Raw genomic sequence first — 22,730 nt, 5'->3', positions numbered from 1 at the left:
TGGCCTATTTTCTTACAATGAGTACAGAAGTAAGGTATCCATTCATACACAACTTTTTGCAGGATTAGGAAGCTCCTTGGATATGTCTACATCAATCAAGACCCTAGCAAAAGCAAGCTTACTCTTCTCAGTAGTCACCTCATCGGCACAAAGTGGGGGTGCCTACAGAACTAGGAACCTTACTCAAACCCGCAGATAACCAGAAACACGGATCTAGGTTAGGAAATAGAACCAAGATTGGAACAAATGAAACATGAGTTAGTTCTTCGACAATCATGGGGCTCCATTCCTTGAAAATCAAGGGAACTCCATTAAGATTCCACGAATCATTTTTAATCTTATTCATATCCTCCTCACATAAAAACCTAAAGTAATACCAGCATTTCGCAAAATAAAGAACCCGAGGCATAGTGACATGGTTCCAGAATTTTCCAACCAAAGTGTCAATTTCAACAAGGGATGTGGTTTTCCCCAATACCGTTCCACCAATAATAATAATAATAATAATAATAATAATAATAACAATTATTATTTTAATTGTTATTATTATTATTATTATTATTATTATTATTATTGTTATTATTGTTATTGTTATTGTTATTGTTATAAGAAGAAGAAGAAGAAGAAGAAGAAGAAGAAGATTACTAATAATATTATTAATACTAGTAATTATTATACTAATTTGAGTGATTAACTCGGTAGCCATCACGAATCACTATTCACCATCAATGCTAATTAGGTGAAATAATGGAGCACCGATTTGCTAGATTGTTGTTCAAAGTCTAGCCATATATCATCCTAATTTGAGTGATTAGGTAGCCACAGGAAACCACCAACAATCCTAATTTAATTCATTAAATAAATAAAAATCAATAGACCGTAATTTCATCTTTAACAAACAAATAAAATTTGAGTGATTAATTATCTAAACCTCAACAAATAATATTAATAATTTATAAACAAGTAAAATAATTTATTAATTGGTAAATTAAAATCCATCTTTTAAAATTTAAGTCATTTGACAAATTAGATTAAGTTTTAGGAAAAATATTGATTTAAAAGTTCATTTCACTCAGTTTTGGGTGAAAAGGGTACAAAATAGAACGTTTATGAAAACGTATATGTAAAAGAGAAAAGTTCGTATATGAAAAAATAATTAGATATTAATAATAGTAATATTAAAATTAACATTAAAAATGCTATTAATAATATTATTATTAATTAATTTTAGTATTCATATTCATATTAATAATATTATTATTAGTAATAGTAGTAAATATATTAATATGAATATTATTGATTTTAATAATAATAATAATAATAATAATAATAATAATAATAATAATAATTATAATCATAATAATATGTAGATACCTCATTTCTACACCTTCCGCCAACTACCCAGTGATGATTGGGCCGCATGTTTGGTACGCGGAACGATTTATGATAGTCCATAAGTTTATCATCAAGTAATAACTCAAATACTTGTGTCTACCCCTTGGTCGTCATCTACGCACCGATACGGTCGTTTTGATAGTAATTAGAGTTCATTTGGAGTCCGGGTCAAAAACCGCTTCATTTTCTAAGAAATCGTTTAAAATGCTGAGTCGGAATGTCGTAGAATATTCCGGATATTTATTCCATAAATTAATTTTATATCTTTTGGTAAAATATATCCCATAAATCTTATTTTACGAAATAAGGAAGTAGATATCCACCGCAATTCCCTAAAAGAAACGCGGAATTCTTTCTTCCGCATGAGGAAACCTCTGAGGAAATGACGCAGCAGATGCTGCGCCTCTTCCCCAGCTCGTTTCTGCCTGTTTTCAAATTTTTCCGTGATTTCTTTCCAAAGTTTGAGTCATTCCATAACTCTTCACATTTTTTTAGTATAAATAGAGACCTTCATTCCACATATTTTTCACGCGAGTGTCCGCCCTTCTCTTCTCCCTTTGCATTCTAAGACCGTGCTCTAAGCTTTTGACGCCTACGTACTTGATCAATCGACCACGTAAGCTCAGATCATTCTGAGTTCCAGTCACGTTGCATGACCGACCAATTTGACCACCACACATCAATCAATTTAATCTAAATCCTCTAACGACGGCACTTTCTACATACATTCGAGTCGAGCAATCACTAAACGTTAACTTAGTTAATCTCGTTTCGTCAAACATGTAAGTCTGAGGGTGTAAATCCCATCTTTTTATTGTATTTTATTTTTGCACTAATTATTGTAAGATTTACGTCAAAAGTTAGTTTAAAATCGACTTCTAAAACCCTTTTATCAAACCGTTTCTACGGATTAGCAGTAACCAGACGTCGAGAAGAAACGCAGCAACAGCTGCGCTTCTTCGAAGAGTCGCAGCATCTGTTGTGCCTCTTCCAGGGGCTGCCGCTGTTTCTGCTCTTCTTCTTCTTCCTCGGTTTTTCTGTTGTTTCGTTCCTTTTGTTTTACTTTCTTGTTTTCTCTCTTTTCTTCATATATAAATAAATTTTAGTACATTCTTTTTAATTGTCACGTTTTATCACGACTTAAATCCCTTATAATCAATATTTGCGGGTTTTCGTCATTAAATCAAACTCGGATTTTAGAAAGTCGATTTGTTCATACCAAGCTTCTGGAATTCGTCCTTTGTACATATTTTCATCGCTTTTTCCAGTTTATTACATCCTTTCAAAATCGTTTCCGTCTTCGTATATAAACCTAATTAGTTTTAGCTCGTTTTAATTCGCTTTTAACCCGTTTTGACCCGTTTTAATTCGTGTTTATCGCTTTTATGACGACTTCATATGCAATTAATATGCTAAATCACTTTCACTCGAGTCAAATATCGATAATCAATCATTAAACACATCAACGAATGCTAACTGCTCGCAGTTCTGACTTCACAGCCAGAACTTACCTCAGGAACAAACGCAGTGATATCTGCACCTCTTCCAAGGGACGCAGCAATGCTGCGCCTGTTCCGGGATAAATTCTGTCTCTGAATTTCCGTTCTTGCTTTGACTTAATCCTTTAATTACCTAATTAATTGACTATTGGCCGTAATTTCACTCCTAATCTGTCCATATTTTCCAACCTTATTTATATTCCTTTATTTTCCTTAAATCGTCCGTCTTAAGTATATTTTTGACTAAATCAATTAAATCATTGTAATTCATTTAATTTTAATTATCGCTATTTATTTATTGTATTTATCATGGATGATGTATTTATTTGTTTTTCACATGTAATCAATTCTAACTCTCAACTCGACATTAATGGTTGCTAAATTATTTGCTCACCGACATAGTTTAATTCACATGCTAGGATTAATCTGTGGATGTTGCATTGCATGCATATAATCGACATCATATCAAATACGAACGATTTCCCTAATCATTAGTAGAGGTTGCTATCGAGGCGGGCGGGATTAGGTGTTCAGTAAAAGGACTTCCTAATACGTACTCTCACCCCTTACTCCAGATCTCTGTGAACATCCGTGTTCATTGGCATCCACGAGAGTCATTCTAGACATAGAATGCTAAGGGTAACGAGTTCTTAGTGTTCATGTCACTACTTTGTGTCTTGACATGACGCGAGGTATTCGAACAGTTCTTAGTGTTCATGCAATCTCCATTATCATTTCATGCTTAATAACAAGGTTGCTGACTTCATGGCCTATATTGGACATTCATGTCCAACTCTTTCGAAGTGGTTTGAAAGCCGGTGGTTTCAACTTACCTCTCTCATTCGAAAGGATAACATAAATTGGTCCTATCCAGTGGCGGACCTAGGAATTTAGTGTCGGGGGGCACTAAAATTTTTTTGACGCGTTATTTACGCATGTTTAAGACAAATTTTTTATATTTTGAGTTTTTTTTCCTAAATTAGCTACTCCCTCCATCCCGGTCATTTGTTGTCCTATTCCATTTTGGGTTCTCAGTTAATGGTTGTCCTTTTTATTTTAAGAATGAACTTAATGAGTAATTTGATATTTCATCCTCAATTTGGTCAACTTGTTATCTTATAATTAGCCCCTTTCTCTTTCCTTGATCTTTGTGGGAAAATTAAAGGATATCAATTGACCGAGACGACGGATGAAGTATTATATAAGTAAAAGAATGAAAAAAAATAATTTGTCCTATAGATATGTTTTTTCAAAAAATAATGTTTTCTCTAAAATACGTTAAATTCTAAATATATGTAAAAATAATCTCTTTTTTATAGAATATAATAGACTTTAATACTAAATTTAAATACAAATGTAACTGGTTCAGTGGTTTAAGATTTGGTAAGTCATCTAAAGGTCCGTGGTTCGAATCCTAAATCCAAACTTGTGTGTTGATAGCAGGAATCGAACCGCATATCCCCTAGATAATAGTCCACAGTACTACCAACTATGTCATGACAACTTTCTGTCTTGTTTAGATACTTAAAAATATTTATTTCTGAAATTTCATGGGGTGCACCTGTCCCCCCGGGCCCCTGGGTCCGCCCCTGGTCCTATCCCAGATGATCAATCTAGTTTTCTTACCTTACAAAAAAAAAAAAAATCTCCATAGCACGTTCAACAAACGCAAAAATCTCCATAGCCATCTTTCATAGATTACGGCTCTGTTTTTTTGGACTTAAATTGTCCGAATCGAATCGAATCAACTTAATGGAGCTGAATCGAATCGAATCAACTTAATGGAGCTGAATCAATCGAATCGAATCAATCAATCGAATCGAATCGATCTAAATCAATCGAATCGAATCAAATAATAATAAAAAAATTATATTAATAATAATAATAATAATAATAATAATAATAATAAATATTATAATAAAAATAATACCAATAATAATAATAATAAATATTATTATAATATTATTCATTAATAATAATAATAATATATTAATATAATCTAATAATAATAATCTAATAAGATATATAAAAAATAAAATATTAATATAATAAAAAATAAAGTAATAATAATAATAATATATTAGTAATATAAATGATAACATTATTAATAATAATATAATATATTAATAATAATAACTAATAAATAAATAATATAATAATAATAATAATAATAATAATAATAGGTCTAATATAATAACTTATTAACATAATAATATTAAATATAATAATAATAATAAATATGTGGTTAATAATATTAATAATGAGTATATTAATAAAATAATAAATATTAAATAATAACTTATTAATATAATAATATTAAATATAATAATAATAAATATGTTATGAATAATATTAATAATAATAAATATATTAACAAAATAATAAATATAATATAATAATAATAAATGTATTAAATATAAATATAATAATATAAACAATACAAATTAATTATTAATAAATATAATAGTAATATAATAAATATAAAAATAATATAATAATAATAATAACAATAGTAAATACATTAATATAAAAATAATAATAAGAATATCAATAAGAATAATAATAGTAATGTTGAATCGAATCGAATCGAATCAATCGATCTCAATCGAATCGAACTAAACTAAATCTAAATTGAGTTGAATCAATCAATCGAATCGAATGGAGTCGAATCAATCGAATCGAATCGATTAGAATCAAAATTAAGTCCAAAAGAACAGGGCCTACTTAAAACAGTTGGAAAACATAGAGAATGAAAATAACTTACAAATAAATTTATGTATCTTCACATAAAACAGTTGGATAAAAAATATATGAAACAATTGAAAAGTTAAGCTAAAAAGCCAAGTGTTTTCGTTGTTTTTAGCTCAAAAAATCGTGTTAACATCCTCATTCCCTATCACACAATCTCATAGACCGATTAATAATAGGGTTTACTGAATAATCAACTCTGGCAAAAGTTCCAACCACATAACTCAAATAGTGAAATGCAACCCATCAAGGCGTTAAGAATCTAGGATTTAATTTAGGAATACGAAAAATTTCACACTAGACTAAGTAATAATAAAATTTAAAAATCGAAAAGTTTAACCAAGATTTCATTGTTTTATCGTTTAGGTTCGACAATCCTTAGTAAGGCCCTCATTTCGCCATTTAATTTTGATCAACGACACATAAATGTCATTATTACCAAAATAAAATAGAGCATGTGATAGTTGAAGGGCAGCAAACTTCAACGTGACACCGGATTTTGTGAAGTTTTCAAGTCTAAGAAAAGTTATCGTTCTTTAATGTTTAATTTGATTAAAATATCTATAGTAAAAAATATAAAGATTACACAAATGATTGAGACGTAAGTAGAAGAAAAACTTTAATGTCTCTAATGAAGAATGTATATAATGTCTTTTGACACCAAACTCCCATATTGAATAATTACGAACTATTAAACAAGGTTTTAAGAAATAATACTACAATTTTAATTGACCAACTACTATAGTTGGTTAGCCATATAAACTCAATTGTTAATATCTGATGATACGGCACGGTCGATTCAACGAGGAGCTCCTTCCGACAAACGCAGCAGCAAGTCAGCAGCCCTTAGCCATCTTCCATAGATGGACTAGTTTTTTGGGTCCTAAAAATATGATCCACGTGATATATTGATTAATATCTACATACATACGAAAAAATCGAGATCACATAAAACAGTTGGAAAAAATTAGAAAAAAATCGATAAGTCTAGCTAAAAAGGTACTCTTAAGTGTTTTCGGTGTTTTTAGCTCGAAAAATCATGTTAACATCTTCGTTCCGTGTTGCGACCCGTCAGGTAAACGTCATTGCTACCAAAATAGAATAGAATGCTATGTGTGATGATTCACACAATCAGACGATTTTTCTTTTATGCATCTTAGTTTGTAATGACAAGGGCATTTCTACGTCATACTCGAAGCTAAGGCTCCAACCATATTACTCAAATACGACCCCTCAAGGCGTCAAGAAGCTAGGATTTAATTTAGGGAGACGGAAAATTTCATACTAGACGAGGTAGTGATAGAATTAAAAAGTTTCGAAGATTTTAACCCAGATTTTCATTGTTTTTGCTGTTTAGGTGCGACAATCCCTATTAGGGACCTCGTTTCGCCATTGTGATCAACACGTAAATGTCATTATTACCAAAATAAAATACTCCGTAGCATGTATATATAGCTGATGGATTTTGTATTGTTTAAAGTCTTTTAGATAACTAGAAAAGTTATCGCTCTGCAACTATTGAGGTTGGGAATAAACGATATACTCTCTCATTCTCGGTCATTTTTTTTACAGTAGATTTTGACATAATTATTAAGGAAATGGGAGGAGACCACTCATTAAAACACCCCCAATATAAAAAAAAGATAAATAAATAAATAAATGAGATACCCTAAAATGAAAATGGTAAACAAATGAGACGATTTAGGATCGAAAATTTGAGATTCATGTAGGTCATCAAACATTAAAGGGTTTTATAAAAGTTACTTTGAAAAACGGCTTATTTAAAAATTAATCTGACATTTTTAGGTTTGTGTTTGGCTTTGAGATTATTAATTCCTTCATTGTGTGTCAAAGTCTTTTTAGACAAAAAAAACTTTGAATGATCATATATCATGGTCGTGAGTTTCAAAATCCACAATTTTTTCTTTAAATCACAGTTCTCGTAACTATTATTGTTTCGGAAAAAAAAACCTCCATTTCCTGAACATGAGTTATGATCATTCAAAATTTTTGTTTTTGAAAAAGAAAGTATTACGTGCAAGGTAACAAATATCAGGGTACTACGTAAAATTTCCGTACATTTTAAAAACACTACAAAATGCGAGTCCTTTATTATATAGTAATCTCTCATCCTGTACGTCTCTTTTCTATGCGAGGGGTAGAAATTTACATGTTCGTGACATGTCATATCCGTTACATCTTGTAACGAGTTAAATATCACCCATATGGATAGATAAAGATAAGTCGTTGTGACATGTCTTATTTTTGTCTTATCTAACCAAATGGGTAAATATTTGTCTCATTACAAGTTTATGACGGATATATTAATCATAAGGAGACTCATTGAACTTAGGGTGTATAGTTACTAATTGTGGTGTTCGAAGTCCGGTACTCCTTTGGGTGGACGCGTCGATATCATGCTTTAAACCCTTTGGCTAGCGAGGTTTATGCTATTAGAGATGGAATTGAGTACGCGGTAAAGGCCAAGGGTACCTTTATCATTAGCTCAGATTGTCAAGTTGTCGTTAATCTTATTTGCTCTACTATTACACCCTTTGTGTCCTCTGCCTAATATTATCATGGAGTGTAGGGAACAATTAAGAGCCTCTCCTCACTTGAAGATCATATTCGAAGGAAGATTAACCAACTTGATTGTTGATTCTCTTGCCCGATTCGCCCTTCATGACCGGTCACCAAGCACTGGAAATTTCCTTTGGAATAGTGCACCAAGCTTTGTTGATTCTATTTGTAAAATTAACTCTACTATTGTAGCTTTGTCCCCAAACCCTTCCCGTAATGTACTCTTGTAACTTTGTTACTTTAATTTAATTTAACCACCCACTTTTGCCACACAAAAAAAAAAAAAAAAAAAAAAAAGAAGTCTGGTACTCCCATATCGGATAATTATAATATACTAAACGCGTTTTAATAAGGAATCGTACACTTTTAATTGACCAACTACTATAGTTGGTTAGCCATGTAAACTTTGTTAATCGAATTTGCTTACGGAATCGAAGATTGTAGATGGCTGATTTAACGTGGGAGAAAAGATCCTGTCCGTCAGGCGCCAGCCAACCCTTAGCCATCTTTCACAGATGGACCAGCAATTAAATTTGGAAAAGGAAATACTGTATATTACATAAATGATTGGGAACTTTAACGTCTCTAATGAAAAATGTTTATAGTTTTGTCACTGCTATTCACACGATTTACGGAAATTTCACGTCGTCTCTTTGAGTTTTGCCACTTTACATGTAATTCCCCTCTTTTTATTCCGGAAAACATTGAGTGATCACACTTCGTGTCTACAAGGTTTTTTGGTGTCATAGCTTTTTTGACCGAACGAACTTCGATTAACCATATCTTTTGACCACTAGTTCCAAACTCAACAATTTTTTATCTTCAAGTTGTAGTTCTCGTAAAGACAATCGATTTGCAAAAATGAAAAGACAATCGATTTGGAAAAAAGAATCGTCATTTTTTAACACAAATTATGGTCATTCAAAGTATTTATTTTTGGAAAAGAAGGTAACAAATTAGAGGGATGCTAGTATGCTACGTGAATTTTCCGTATATTTTATAGTCGCTATTACAACATATGAAACTCCTCATGAACGAGGGTTAGGTCGTCAACGTTATGAACGAGTCCTTAATGATACAAGAATCCCACATACTGTAGGTCTCTTTTTTTATCGATTAATGTGCGAGCTGAGTGGTAGAAACTTAGTGTGTATAGTTAATAATTGTGTGTTCAAAGTCTATTTCTATCTATACTGTAAGCCCTACTAAATGTACTACGGAGTAATTAACAACTCAAGTACCATCAAAATAATATCTTAATCTTTTGATGACACCATACTCCCATATCGGATAATTATAAAATAATAAACACGTTTATAATAATGAATCCTACATGTTTATATGGATGGTTGGTTAGTCATATAAACTTATTCTTGATACATCATTAAGAAAATTCACCAGATATTAGACTCTCCGAACATTTTATAGTTGCTATTATAACATACTTTCCGTCTTCGCTTAGCGCCATAGCCTTTTGATTGTTCTTCGTCAAGCTCCGCTACTTTCATAATTAGGTCGACCCTACACTACTCCGCTTCTTTTAATTTCTTAACACAACAACCCACATTTGCCAATTATTCCCCATCACGCAATCTCATAGACCGATTAATAATAGAGTTTACCGAATAATCAACTCTGACAAAAGTTACAATCACATAAACTCAAATAGTGAAATGCGATCCTTCAAGGCGTCAAGAATCTACGATTTAGTGGGAGACGAAAAATTTAACACTTGACTAGCTAAGTAGTAATAAAATTTAAAAATTGAAAAGTTAACCAAGATTTTAATGTCTCTAATGAAAATCTTGAATGAAAAGAGAAAGGTGAAGGATGAACTTTAATCCTTACTTCTTAAAAAGAGCAAACTTCATGAACTGTAGCAATGAATAGTTGCAAGGCAATACCCTCCTACACCGTTGGATTCCTCCTAAAAATCTCGTTCCTCCATCTCTCCTTTACTCACAGCCACACTGTAAGCTTTTTTTTCAGTCATTCCACTCCATTCATTCTCATCCGTCTCTCTTATCTTCACTCTTCACAAATCGCTCAACCAAGCTCAGTCTCACATCCTCCCAAAGATATTTAATTTTGCTGTTTATTATTTCAAACTTATCTCTGATTTCATTGTTATTGTTATTATTATTGTTACTCATTCTTATCCACCTCTCGATTTTTACTCTTTACAGATATCTCAAGAAAACTCGGCGCCTCACATCCTCCCAAAGGTATTTAATTTTTTTATTATTTCGATCTGATCTTTGTGTTCATTGTTATTATTATTGTTACGTTATGCTCTAAAAACTTAACAATATTTTAATACGCCGATAGATCTAACTTCGACAATGACGTTCGCGGATCAGGATTTAGTTTTTCGAAATGGCTAGGTTTTGCTCGGGTAGTTTTCTAGGCATACAATGTTGAGCTTATTTACGCAATTGATAGGGTTATGGGGTTTGGGAATGTGTCTATTTGGGTTTGATTTCATGGGGGAATGTAAATTGGTGTCTTGAATGTCGTCCGGATTTTTTTTTTTTAGAATGATGTTACGGAATTGTACCTTGGATTGTGTGCAGTATTGTGTTTTATTTGGTTTTAGGGGTGTTATTATGTGGTGTTACTTGACACTTGATTGATCTAACTTCGACACTGCCTTCGCAGATTGGGATTTTGCGTTTCACTCTGGCTTGGTTTTGCTCAGGTAATTTTCTAGGCATGCAATGATGAGCTGATTTTAGCAGTTTATAGGGTTATTGGATTTTAAATGTGCTGGTTTAAGTAAGGATATGGGAATGTAAATTGGTTTCTGAATGTCGTCGGTGTGATTTTTTTTTTTTTTGCATAGTGTTGTGAAATTGTACCTTAGATTGTGATAGGGTATTGTGGTTTATTTGGTTGAGGGAGTATCATCTTTTGGTCTTTAGAAGTTGCTCTTCATCAACAAATTCCTTTTCAGTCACCAGTTAATATTTGCTTATGGTTGGAGCTTGTGAGACGTGCAGCTGTTTTGGCACTGAGCACGGCATCCCATAATAAACCTAATCTCATCAAGGGCTTGCTTCTGGAATTGCTGCCTCTATTGTATGATCAAACTGTTATAAAGGTAACATTAATATCTAGAAAAAGGCAATGTTGTTTGTACCAGTGATGTGACGATGAGTATGACGACGAAAAAGGTTAGGATTTCATTGCTTTTTTTCTTTGATTGTGTTTATTTGAGTGGGTTTTGTTCAATTGTTATTGTTTAGGTGGTTACGATGTTGCGTAGAAGATTGAAGGAGAGACACATAGGCAAGTACTCATCTGATTAGTATTAGTTTACATTCGATTTTTGTCTATTCATTTCATCACCCTTTTCCCCCTTGGAAGACTACGATTTCATCTTGGTTTTCTCCAGAAATTCGTACCAGTTAGCCTCCAATGGTCATGTGGTATCTGTGCTTGTCATGTGATCTATAGTACTGACTCCGTTTATCCCGCATTTCATCCTTTACTTTACGCTACTTTGTCCTCCGTCCACTCAATCCCCTTCTTTCCCTCTCCAACACCCATTTGCCCTTTATCAATTCCCCATTTCCTACCTCTATTTTACACTAACAATTCCATTTCTGTTGATGAAGACTTTATCCGGTTTATTCTTATAATTCAAGTTGTAATTTTACACTATCAATTCTTATTTTTACTCATCATTACCATGTAGATTTGTATTCACTTGACCCTGTATTTTGTCCATGAGGATAACATTCTAGGCGGCAGATGAGTTTGGCGGCGAATGTGGAGACACGGGTGAGCCAGAGCCGATGGTTTTCAGGTATTTTGTTTTAATTTAGATGAACAAATTTTTCTTATCTTACTAGGAAAGCAAGATCAATGGTGAGAGTGGCTACAAAAGCAATTTACTACATTTATCACTCAATTGTTCATTTCTGATTGTAGGGTATTGTGGTGCATGGTGTTTTGCTGTTGCTGGAGCTTGGTGTTCATGGACTGGTTGTTTACAATTAGCCTTAGGGCACTTTGCTTCGGACAATTCAGTATCATGTACGTGCTCGCCTATTCTTATATGTATACCATTACATGTGTTTTATAACTTTCTCATTTGTCTGCTTTTCATTTTACTGAGACGTGTCGTCATTTCTTGCCCCCAAAATTCCCATTTTAATTTCTCCTGATCATTCGTCCTTTCAGTCTCGGCTTACAGTTTCATTTTTTTTTTAACTTTCTCATTTTTTCCATGATCTTAGTTTGCTTTTCCCGGATATTACTTTATTTATTTATTCGTTTTATATTTGTGTGACTTCATGCAGTTTAGCTACAGTAAAGAAGAATGAAGTCACTTAATTTTAAATTTTGTTACTCCCTTCGTCCTGGACATTTGTTTACCTTTAATTTTGGTAAAAAGATCACGGAAAGAGGATGGGACCATGTGGTGGTTAGTGTATGACAAATGGACTAATGGATGTATATGATCAAATTATCCATAGACGACCTACCTAATATAAAAAGGTAAACAAATGAATAAGACACCCCAAAATGGAATAGGTAAACAAATGACCAATACACGGAGCAAGTATATTATTTGTTGTTTAATAACCTGAGTTTGTAACTTTATGAGGTTATTTTGCTGCTTCTTGTTGAGAATGGTACAACGTATTCTTTCCCCACGTTTTCTTGCAATTGGTGGATTTTGAGGCAATAGAGTATTGTATTTGTTATCGTTTTATCTTCTTTTTTTTCACGGTATAAGTGTATAACCCGTTACGGTCGCAAAACTTTTACACCCGAGTCTTAATACTATTGTTATACTCCAAAAAAAAATTGAACTCGAGACCAGTAGTAAGACATTATTGTTTCAAAAAGATGACCTTATATGGCTTTCCATACGTCCCAAAAATATGTAATAGCTATATTTGTGTTTGAATTTGACTGAACATTGTTTCAGGCAGCTTATGGGGTTTTGTCAGTTTGTGAGTAGGAAAATTTATGAGAGGTGCGGTAAGTAAGGCCTTAAACAGGGGTGATGGTGGAATGAATAAGCAATACTTTACTGCCAATATTAATCATTAGTTTTATGCAAATGGAAGTGTTGATAAATATAAACTACAATTATGTGGATAGGTAGTTGTACACATGCACTTTTTATCTTTTTGATTGTTTGTTTTGGTTAGTATTGCTTGATTTGATTATTTGCGGGAACCCCTACTGAAGAACTTTGCTAATAAAATCAATCTTTCTTTGAATAGAATCGTTTGGCAAAAGTCATGCTGCTAATTAGTAGATTAACTGAGAGCTAATGATGGAAATATAACAGGAGGCTCCATGGTGACGTGATGGAAAGAGCTATCAAATAATGCGATTAACAATTAAATTAGTGTTCTGTTGTATAATGTTTTATTTGTCAAGTGAGCTCGTATTTCAAAATGGTCAAATGCGTAACTTGTTCCAATGTTTGACATTGCTTTGTCAAATTGTTTTAGAGAACATGAAGATGTTGCATTTTAACGATCTTGTTTTTAGTCAGATTGTATATCTTTCCGACACTTAGAATTTTGCTAATGCAGATTTACGCTATATCCGTTTACGACATTTGCAACAACATTGCTAAGTTCCATACATAATTTCAGGTTAATGATGGGCTCAGAAAATGGATCGTATTGTAATGTTGTCGTAGTTATTACCAAGGATTTAGACTACCTTCTGACGGTTATGCCACACACTAGAATTCGGGTTTAGAAATCGGCCAGGTTGTGGCGGCTAGAATCCTATTAGTAACCACCTCATAACCACCCCCCTAAAAAGTTCATTAACACAAACTGCGCGCCAAAAGTAAGCAAGCGGAAAACGCATCATAAACATCGTAACAAGTGTGGTTACTATGAACATCCATAGGCTAGACTATCCATTTCAATTGCGATGCGTACATATGCGTTTACCAAAACGATTTCCAATTTAGTGTCTAATGAAAAATGTATATAATGTCTTTTGACACCAAACTCCCATATCAAATAATTATAAACTATTAAACCGATTTTTAAGAAACAATACTACTGTTTTGATTGATCAACTACTATAGTTGATTAGCCATATAAACTTATCTGTTATGATCCAAGGATATGGGATCGCGACGAGGATCCTCTTCGATAAACGCTAGTAATCCTTAGCCATCTTTCATAGATGGACTAGTTTTTTGGGTCCTAAATAATTAAATATAGGGTTTTTCTCATTTGTACCCTTGTGTTTTTGCGTTTTCTTAGTTATACCCCTTCATTTTTGTAATCCCCATCTATACCCCTCTACTTCTCAATTATTCTCAAACATAACCTTACAATGTTTTTCCGTCATTTTGTCTGTCAGTTCTTCTATCAGTTATCTTCATTCTCTAGTCTCTACCATGACACCACTTCATCTCCTTCCTTCAACCTCTATATCCACCATAACTAATGTACCAACTTCTCCAATCTTTACACCACACCATGTTTGAGTGATGAGAGACCATTTTCAATGAAATATCCGAAGGTTTTTAAGTTTAAATTGGACGAATTTCTGGGTTCATTATGTTCCACTATATTACAAATTCGGGGCAATTTTCTGGTAGCTAAGGTTTAAATTGCATTCAAATTTCTAATCAAATTCAAGGTCCTGCTACTACTTATCTATTTGAATTAATCGTCGGATAAGGCCGTCCTATGTTGAATTTGATGTCGGCTTCTGGGTTGTTATAACTTGAATTTTGCTATTTCGAGTCTTTTTGAAAATGCCGAGCCAACTTAACGGCTTATTTAGCTCAATCATAGCGTGAAATTGGATGTTTTTCTCTGCTAAAATTTGGAGTGGTATTGAATTGGGAAAGTTGAGATTCATCCTAATTATAAAGTTGATGTTTGAATCAAGAGTGGTCTATGCCATCCTATTGTGTTTCCAGTTGCTAGTTGTGATATTGGAAATGGAACTAATCTGATTTCTGTATATGAGTTTGATATCCAAATTTACACAACCGTTAAAACTAACGGTTCAATTGGCGGAAATTTCTTGTAAGGTTACAATTGAGAATAAGTGAGAAAATACAGGGGTATATGTGGGGATTAAAAATAGGTGAGGGTACAAGTGAGAAAACGTAAAAACACGAGGGTACAAATGAGAAAAACCCAATATATATATGACCCGCATTATATAATGATATACCTACAAAACATAGAAAATAAAAATGAAAATGAAATACAAATAAATTCATGCCTCTTCACATTAAAAAGTTGGAAAAAAATATGAAAAAACCCCCTCTCTTATTGATATTTGGCGTGACAAATGGATTAATGGTCACTCTCTTAGCCATTTAATGGGGCTGGTCGGCTGGATGATGCTGTTGTTGCGTCCAAACCGTCTATTATATTCCTGTTTGCTTACTTTAAAATTTTAACGCACAATCCGAGTTGGATCGGGTTATTAATATATGTGGCGATACTGTCCCCTGCCATGGATACTATCTACTCACTTTTCTCCGAACTCTGAATCGGACTTGTGCTACTGGAAATACACTAACTCTGGTGTTCCTACTAACAAATGAAGCTCCACGAAAAGAATATCTCAATTTTTTGACACCATACTCTATTCCCACATCGGATAATTATAGAAAATTAAACATGTTTTTAAATAAGAATCCTACGCTTTTAATTGACCAACTACTATAGTTGGTTAGCCTTATAAACATATTTGAGAATTATGTTTGCTTACGGAGTTGAAGAGTCCAAACGGCAGATTCAAGGAGGAGCTCCTATCCGTCAAACGCGGCACAGGGTGACCTTAGCCATCTTACATAGATGGACTATTTTTTTGGGGGGTGGGGGTAAAAAAATGACCCCGCATGATATCTGACTATCTGTAAATATAAAACATTGGGTATTTTCACAAAATTCACATAATGGATCGGATGGCAGTCGTCTAGGGCAAAAACGGCATGGCAAAGTGGTGATGATGCTTTTGAATGGGACAAGGATGGGGATGATGATAATGGAAAGCATAAACTTAAGAGTAGGATAGTTTGGGGTGCTAAATGTTTGTTTTATAATATGATGTAATTATTAGTGTAGGTTATTATGGATAATTAGTTGGGTTGTAAATAAAAATTTTTATCTTTGCAATTTTTTCTTAATATATTAAATTTATGTTTTCTTAGGAAAATCGTAATTTCTTGTACTACCTCGTATTTTCTCCTCATTTTTCTTTCCACGATCTTTAATGCCACATTCTGAGCGTTTTTGTCTCCATCTATATTTAGTAGTAGTTTTTTTGTCAAAACTATTATTTTGTAAAAGATCTTTTAATAATAAATACGAAAATTTTGGTTTTATTTATCACGCTTTTATAATTAATTTACAACATATATTCACGGTCAAAGATTTTTTTTTTTTTGACCCCAAAATAATGTGAATAGGGGATAAAATATGAAAATGGATTAATTCTATACAAAAAGTTATGGCTCGACAACCGATCACTATTTCACCCGGATAACACAGCTAACAAGCATCAACTTCGTCAATCTAGTCCTAGGTACTTTTCAATCCTGGTTCCGCCCCTGGTTAGCCTTATAAACTTATTTGAGAATGATGTTTACTACGGATTCAAAGAGGAGCTCCTACCATAGCCATCTTACATAGATGGACTATTTTTTTTGGGCTAAAAAAATGTGAAACGGCTCGCTAGAAATATGGATAGTAGTAGTGTTTTACAATAGATGCATAGCAAATATAAATGAAATTTTTTAAGCTCGATAAATTCTTGTAAGACGGGTCACATAATATGAAATGTAAAAGATTTATCTAAAATATTCAAGGGAGATAATATTGGACCCATTTTACTTACTAACTGTTCAAAACTCTATCTTACTTACTAATGAAGAAAGGAATTAGTACTTGGTCAATTATACAAATTCCCGGTGAACTGATGACTGTTCGCGCACAAAAAATTCCCCATAGCAATACTTCAACCAATTCATATTTCATAGAATGTAAAGTTAAATTAAAGAACCTAAAATTAGGATAACAAAATATTAAAATTTAAAAAACAAAATGTCAATATATCACTATCTTGTGAAAATTAAATAAGAAGTAAAACATGGCTTTAAAAGCAATATTATGTCCCATATCAAAATATTTACCTACCTAGCAATATTATGTCCCATATCAAATTAATAGATGGGTAGCTATTCAATTATTTGGAATTTGATATTTGTATTTGGGATTTGACATTTGACATTTGTATTTGTATTTGTATTTGTATTTGTGACTTAGATTTAGATGAGATATTCTTAGACATTAATCTCTAGTCATTCATCAAGAGTGGACTAGTTTTTGTTATTTACTGTAAAGTTTTTATTCCAGTTACGTGAAAGGCAAGGACTTTTTTTTTTTTTTTTGGTGTTGACCAGGAGTATCCCCTACCGACAGTTGGGGCAATCTCCTTCGGGATACTGAAGGCAATTTAATGGGTTGACCCCTCCCAAGTTTGACTTTTTCATTCGCAAGAATCAGGAATCGAACCCCTGACCACTTGTTTAAAAGATGAGAGCCCTTACCACTCACACCAGCCAACTTTGGTAAAGGCAAGGACTTTAAACACCACATGAGACGTTCCACCACCGATTAACAGTGAAGCCTATTTCTAACTGGCTATAGGGCTTGCTCATGTCTAATTTAAGGGCAAAATTTTCGGTTTGTTCCACTCGGCCTTGTTTCATAGCATGGAGAACCTCAAATGCCACGAGGGCATTATCTGTGATGAGGTGGCTCATAATTAATGCACTTTAATTTAGGTCGCTAAAATAACCATTTTTTTTCCAGTAAAAGAGAGTAATTAAATCTATTAAGAACAAAATAGTATCATCAAAAAGAGACTTGAATGAAAATAGAAAGAGAATTGTGAACTTTAATGTCTCTGATGAAGAGTGTATAATTTTATAACTGCTATTTATACAATTTAAAGAAAATTCACATGCTGCTCCTAAGTTTTGTCCCTTTACACGTAATTTCACTCTTTTTGCTCATGAAAACTACTGTATGAGTGATCATAACATTATAAAATTTTCTTTGGTGCATGGGGAATTTCAGGGATATCAAATTTTCCGAACATTTAATGGTTTCTATTACAATATGTGAAACTTCAATCTCAAGAACGAGTGTTTAGTCTACAATATTATAAATAACTCTTTAATTATACAGTAATCCTATATACTGTGTGTTTCCATTAACAACTCAAATACACCACCAAAAGAATATCACAATCTTTTGACACCATACTCCCACATCGGACACTTATAAAATATTAGACATGTTTTTAATAAGGAATCCTACTTCTTCAATTGACCAACTACTATAGTTGGTTAGCCTTATAAACTTAAACGATATCGATTACTTACTTGAAATCAAATCAAAGTTTCAAGATAGCTGATACAAGGAGGAGCACTCTTATCCGCCTGAAGTAGCAGCAAGGACTAGAGATGGCAATCGGGTCGGGTCAGACTTGCCAGCTCTAGCAAGGACCTTAGCCATCTTTCATAGATGGACTATTTTTTTTAGGGTGGGGGGTAAAAAAAAATGACCCCGCATGATATCTGTACATATAAAACATCGGGTTCTTAATTTCTAATACCTTCATATATTTAATTTCCTTGGTTCTAATTTTTTGACACCATACACCCACATCGGATAATTATAAACATTAAACATGTTTTTATTAAGGAATCCTACATCTTCAATTGACCAACTACTATAGTTGGTTAGCCTTATAAACTTAAACGAAATCGATTATTACGTGGCTAATCCGTCTGAATTAGCGGCAGGGCTACAACAAGGAGCACTCCTATCCATCCATCTGAAGTAGACGCAGGGACCTTAGCCATCTTTCATAGATGGACTATTTTTTTTTTTTGGGGTGTTCTTGAATGGGACAAGGATGGGGATGATGATAATGGAAAGCATAAACTTAAGAGTAGGATAGTTTGGGATGCTAAATGTTTGTTTTATAATTTGATGTAATTATTAGTGTAGGTTATTATGGATAATTGGTTAATAACTCACGCCCGCAGTCTACTGTTTATGAACTCACCAATGCATTTTCATGTTTATCACATACACGAATACCCCTCCCGGCACACACCCTGTTCACTTCTCCCTCATCGTTAGTTTCAGGCTTACGTGATTGCGCATAAATTAAAGCAGTAATCAATTTGTATATATCTACGTTATGCTATCACAAATCCAATTATGAATCATCAAATTTGTACAAATTGTTGGGATCCAAGTCCAATTGGGTATAGTATATAAGAAAGGAAAAAATGTTGAAGACAGCAAGGGGTAGAATTGGAAAGATTATGACCCTGTTCGGTAATCAACGAATCCTGCAAAAATTAATCCCCTATTAGCAAATAGGGTCAAGCAAATTTATATAACATGTGCAATCAATACCCCAAGTTTCCAAAAATGTGCAATTAAGCACTAATCAAGTTTTCTACCATTTTTTAACTATAAAACTATATTATTTTCTATTAAAAAAAACCATTTTAAATATATCGATTAAAAATAAATACAATATTTACATATTCAAAGAAAAATGTAAATCAAATTTAATATAAAAAAAAAATTGGTTATGTAACTTTTCGTTGTAATTTCACTAAAAATTCTCATATTATGAATTCACACAAAAAAAAATAAAAAAAAATTATTTCAACACGCTTTCTAATAATTAGGATTTTAAGGATTATTATTTGATCAATAATTTTGACTTTCAATAATAGCAAAATATTTAATTCTTAAAAATAAGATATGTGATTAATAGAACACTAGTTTTAACCCGTGCAACATATTGCACGAGTATATTATTATAAATATTATTATCTTTAATATTTTCTAAGACGGTTTATGTTTTACAAATATGTCATATTTAAAATTTTAGTTGATAAATTACATTTGCAATTAAGAATTTCTTAAAAACGAATCTAATTTAGACGTAAAAAATATATTTCAAAAAATATATCTATAGAAGTTGTCACCTAAAAATAAAAAATAAAAAAATGGTAATCCAAAATGTTACATAAGTAAAATAATAAGTAAAATGATATTTACAAATTTTGAAATTTGTATTTGTATATAATGACAAATGTTGTGCTACTTTCTCAATGGCCCTTGCCACAATTATCATTTTTTCAGTTTTCCTTTGTACATAGTAGGTATTAGACCCGTCAATTTCTGAACCGACCCGACTCAACCTGTTTTTTCTAAGGTCAAGACCCGGAAAATTTGACCCGCAATTCAAACCCGAAATGACTCGTTAATTTAGGGTCGAGACTTGTTTTGAACGGGTCAACCCGTTGGCTTAAAGATAAATCAAGATATTTATTAAAATATTATTTATATGTTATATTTGAAATAATAGTTAAAAAATTATTTTTTTAGTACTTAAAATTACAAACACGAGTAAAAAAATCAGTTTTTTTGATATTTTTTATAAAAATAAAAAATAATATTAAAATAATATTGTTTTTATAGTTATGTGAATATAATTAATGAAAAAATTAAATGTGATTAAATATTAATTTTAAATATGTTTTAAATTTTTTAAAAATAATTTTTAATTTAAAAAATGGTAAAAAAATGTCGTTAGAAAAATAGCGTCAAACTAAAGAAATTAACAGTTTATTGTAAATCTCTTTTTCTACTCGTATTTGATTTTAATAAGTAAAAGGGCGTTTTACTAATTTTTTTGAACCAATATGTGATCGAAATGTGCAATGCGCAATTTTTATTTTTTATTCTCTTAATTTTCAAAGATTGCAATATTTTTACTATCTTTTTTACGTTTTTCCTAAAAAATTACATTAGTTTTTTATCAAATTGTTTGATGTATCTTTGTAATCTGGATTCATATAAATCAATATTTAACAAAATTATATAAGTATACTTCTATAACATATAATAAATGTTCGTAAACAAATTTAACTATTGGAAAAAAAAATGCAAATTATTACTTTGATCATGCATAATCACTTTTGTCATTTTGATGGGCCCTACCACTCTTTAAAAATGAAAGAGAAACGGCCCCACCACTTCTTCAAAATAAAAGTGAAATGAAATAGACATTGAGTTGATGATGTGGGTGCATAAAATTGCATTAAATGTTCTTGAATTTATTAAGATAAGATTAAGAGAAATTTATGGGGCCGATTTGCTATATTTATCCGTTAAATGGCTTAATTCCACATAGTATCAAACTTATGGGGGTAATTTGATATATTCCTCGTTATTTTGTATTGATGAATCTTTTAATAACAAAACATTTTTTTTTTCTTTTGGTGATGGGGATCCACGGCCGCTACTTTTGTTGCACACTGGTAAAATCTCCCAATATATGTGATAATCTGCAAACTACGTATACCAAGTAATATAAGCTACTTGAGAGTGACATGCTCGAATCCTAGAAGGCATAGTGATGCGGGAGCATTAGAAGATAGCGAAAATGAAGTGCTCATTAGTCGAAATGTAACTCAAATTACAGAAGGTTTTAAAATGGGTTCGGATTATGTCACGATGTTGAAATGGGAGAGCAATGAAAGTGGTGAAGTTGGGGCCGCGTAGGAGCACGGAATTCCAGCCGTATAAGGAGACACGATTTAGCAAACTCTGTATTTCCTAATCCTAGTTTTATTTAGCTTCTACAAATCTGATTTTTATTAGTTAATTATTTAATAAGTTTTCTAGTTAGTTTAGGAAAGAGTTAGATAGCTTGGAAGACAAGTTGAGGAATTAGATCTCGAGTCAGATTTTAGACATCAAGTAGGACTATAAATAAGGACCGATTGTGGCCTTATTTTTCAGAATATTTTCTGAAATACAATAAAGTTTACAGTTCGTAAAACTTGTGTCAATCTTGCGAGATTAGATTAGGACTTTTCCTTGCGAGGCTTATAGCAAATCGAGCTATAATTAACCTTGCGAGGTTAGAACAAGATTTGCTAATCTATCCTGTTCTTTGTTACAATTCACACGTTACAAATTCCGCTGCAAGTTTACTAATTTCAAACTCGTTCATTCTAAACGACCTAATTCTAGATCACATAGACTGAGGCCATAAATACTACACAAGACAAGATTGTTGCGCTCTTGTAGAAACTTTAACCTGAGTCCCTTAGAAATTTCGCCCAAGTTTTAACCATTAGACTCCCCCTTACGGACACAAATCTTATCTTAATACTCCCTCCGTTCCGGTCATTTGTTGTCCTTTGGTTTTGGCACAAAGACCAAGGAAAGGAGAAAGGGAAGGGGCCAATTACTAAATGACATGTGGAATAAATTGAATGTGAATGATCAAATTACTCATCAAATTCATTCTTAAAATAGAAAGGACAACAAATGACTGAGACACCCAAAAATGAAAAAGGACAACAAATGACCGGGACAGAGGGAGTATAACAAAAAAAAAAAAGGCCAATTACTTCCTAAAATTAATTAGAAATTAAAAGATGTC

The 22,730-nt window shown here is 32.3% G+C and overlaps 2 long non-coding RNA genes across 2 annotated transcripts; both read left to right on the top strand.

Moving 5' to 3' along the window:
• Window positions 1–10,296: 10,296 nt before the first annotated feature.
• On the top strand, window positions 10,297–11,322 carry LOC141602613 (uncharacterized). Its single transcript, XR_012524563.1, has 3 exons — window positions 10,297–10,447; window positions 10,881–10,920; window positions 11,206–11,322. It is a non-coding gene; the product is annotated as an uncharacterized LOC141602613 (long non-coding RNA).
• Window positions 11,323–12,175: 853 nt separating this feature from the next.
• Window positions 12,176–13,815, top strand: LOC141602612 (uncharacterized). The gene is made up of 2 exons (XR_012524562.1): window positions 12,176–12,260; window positions 13,463–13,815. It is a non-coding gene; the product is annotated as an uncharacterized LOC141602612 (long non-coding RNA).
• Window positions 13,816–22,730: the final 8,915 nt, after the last annotated feature.

Source organism: Silene latifolia, chromosome 9 (genome assembly GCF_048544455.1).
Source record: "Silene latifolia isolate original U9 population chromosome 9, ASM4854445v1, whole genome shotgun sequence".
NCBI classification, from domain to species: domain Eukaryota; kingdom Viridiplantae; phylum Streptophyta; class Magnoliopsida; order Caryophyllales; family Caryophyllaceae; genus Silene; species Silene latifolia.
This window is presented reverse-complemented; position numbering and strand designations above follow the sequence as displayed.